Here is a 2,408-nt window from a genome sequence, read left to right as displayed (position 1 = left end):
ACCATAAACGGGCAGGAGTAGCTATACTAATACCAGACAAAATAGAATTTAAATGCAAAATTACTGTGAAAGAAAAAGATGGACATAATATATGAGTAAAAGGGGTAATAATTAAAGAAGAAAGAACAATAATAAACATTTAGGGGGTGGGGCAAGATGGTGGCTGAGTGAGCTTACCTGATAATATCTCCTGCAAAGAAATGGCTGGGCAGCATTGGAGGTTCTTCGGGACCAGGCTGTTTCAGGATTTTTGCAGGACAGGAGGTGTCTGGACATCGATTTGGTGGGAAGGTGCTGCAGGGAACACCTCACATTTGCTGGGTTTCCTCATCCTCCACTGCCTCATTTCTGTGTGAATAGATTTTGGCTACCTACACTATCCCCTTTCCCCTACATCTTGGTATCCTCCATCATCTACTGTCTCTCCTATATTCCACCTCCCTTTCTTTGATCCACAAAGTGTCTAACTCTTAATTTATAATACCTTTGTTTATTTTTTGTTATCCACTCTTGAAACTATTGCTTTCTTTGCTCTTTCCCTCTCTCACGAAAACAATAGCTTTCTTTGTCTAGGCACTACCTTTATTTTATTTTATTTTATTTTTTACTAACAAAAAATTGTATTTACTTAGAGCATTCAGAATGTCAACAAAACAGCTGCAACTTTTTTTTGCAATTACAAAGTGGTATTCACTTAACAGAATGACAATTATTTTGGATAAGCTGCAGCAGAGATAACTGAAGATGAAAAAACTACCATCCCCATATATAACTAATTTGTGCTGTGCACCAACAAGAACCTGCTTTAAATTTCCATGCCAGTTTACAACTCCCATACCATATCAGGCAAGGTTAATGGCTATTGAAAGACCACCAGGACAGGGTTATCTAAAGACACATTCAATAGTGTGTTAACTACACAAAAAAGACACTGTACAGTTTAAAAACAAATCTTACAAAGCCTTACATTTCAATTTTTTTCTTTAGAAGGAGTGAGTTGTGTACAGGGGGGTTAAATGCTTTATAGATAAGGGAAAAAGACTGTGCTAAAACCAACTTATTCATCATCTTCTTCATCTTTATCTTCCTCATCTTCCTCCTCTTCCTTCTTGCTTTTTTCAGTCTTGACAACTCCCTTTTTTTTGCCACATCAGGCTTTCCTTTAGCCTGGTATGCTGCAATATCCTTTTCATATTTCTCCTTCAGCTTAGCAGCCTTCTTTTCATAACGCTGCTTGTCATCTGCAGTGGTATTATTCCACATCTCTCCCAGCTTCTTTGCAACATCACCAATGGAGAGGCCAGGATGTTCACCTTTGATTTTTGGGCCATACTCAGAACAAAACAAGAAAAAAGCCGAAGGAGGCCTCTTGGGTGCATTGGGATCCTTGAACTTCTTTTTTGTTTCCCCTTTAGGAGGGATATAGGTTTTCATTTCTCTTTCATAACGGGCCTTGTCTGCCTTGGCCATGTCTTCAAATTTTCCTTTCTCTTTAGCAGACATGGTCTTCCACCTCTCTGAGCGCTTCTTGGAAAACTCTGAAAAGTTGACTGAAGCATCGGGGTGCTTCTTCTTGTGCTCCTCCCAGAAAGTTTGCATGAAGAATGCATATGATGACATTTTGCCTCTCAGCTTCTCAGGGTATCTTTTGCCCATGTCTTATTTTTTGTCCACGAGGCTCCGAGTCGCCCAGTGCCCGCCCGGCTTGCACTTGCCCGGAGCTGTCTCTATGGAGCTCAATGTACTTTAGGCACTACCTTTAAATGTGTATATATTTTCAGTATCAATTATCTTTAAAGGTGTTTGTTTTTAAACATTTATATTTCTCTCCCCTTCCCTCCCTTGTCTGCACCCAGTGTCTATTTGCTTTGTGTTCTTCTGTGTCCACTTGGATTCTTGTTAGCACAACCTGGAATCTGTGTCTCTTTTTGTTGCATCATCTTGCTGTGTCAGCTCTCCGTGTGTGGTGCCACTCCTGGGCAGGCTGCCCTTTTCTCATGCAGGGCAGCTCTCTTTGAGGGATGCACTCCTTGCACATGGGGCTCCCCTACACAGGGGACAACCTATGTAGCATGGCACTTCTTGCACACATCAGCACTGCATGTGGGCCAGCTCACCACAAGGGTCAGGAGGTCCTGGGTTTGAACCCTGGACCTCCCATGTGGTAGACGGACGCTCTATCAGTTGAGTCAAATCTGTTTCCCTAAATGTGTTTTCAATTACATGTCTTCAAATGCATTTTATTTCTGAATTTAAGCTTATATTTATATATTATTCTTTTTTTTTTAGATTTTATTTTTATTTATTTAATTCCCCTCCCCTCCCCTGGTTTTCTGTTTTCTGTGTCTTTTGCTGGGTCTTGTTTCTTTGTCCGCTTCTGTTGTCGTCAGCAGCACGGGAAGTGTGGG

The 2,408-nt window shown here is 41.0% G+C and overlaps 1 pseudogene; it reads right to left on the bottom strand.

The window, feature by feature from the left end:
- Positions 1–1,057: 1,057 nt before the first annotated feature.
- LOC101429917 (high mobility group protein B1 pseudogene) lies at positions 1,058–1,656 on the bottom strand (annotated as a pseudogene).
- Positions 1,657–2,408: the final 752 nt, after the last annotated feature.

This window comes from Dasypus novemcinctus, chromosome X, assembly GCF_030445035.2.
Source record: "Dasypus novemcinctus isolate mDasNov1 chromosome X, mDasNov1.1.hap2, whole genome shotgun sequence".
Taxonomy (NCBI): domain Eukaryota; kingdom Metazoa; phylum Chordata; class Mammalia; order Cingulata; family Dasypodidae; genus Dasypus; species Dasypus novemcinctus.
This window is presented reverse-complemented; position numbering and strand designations above follow the sequence as displayed.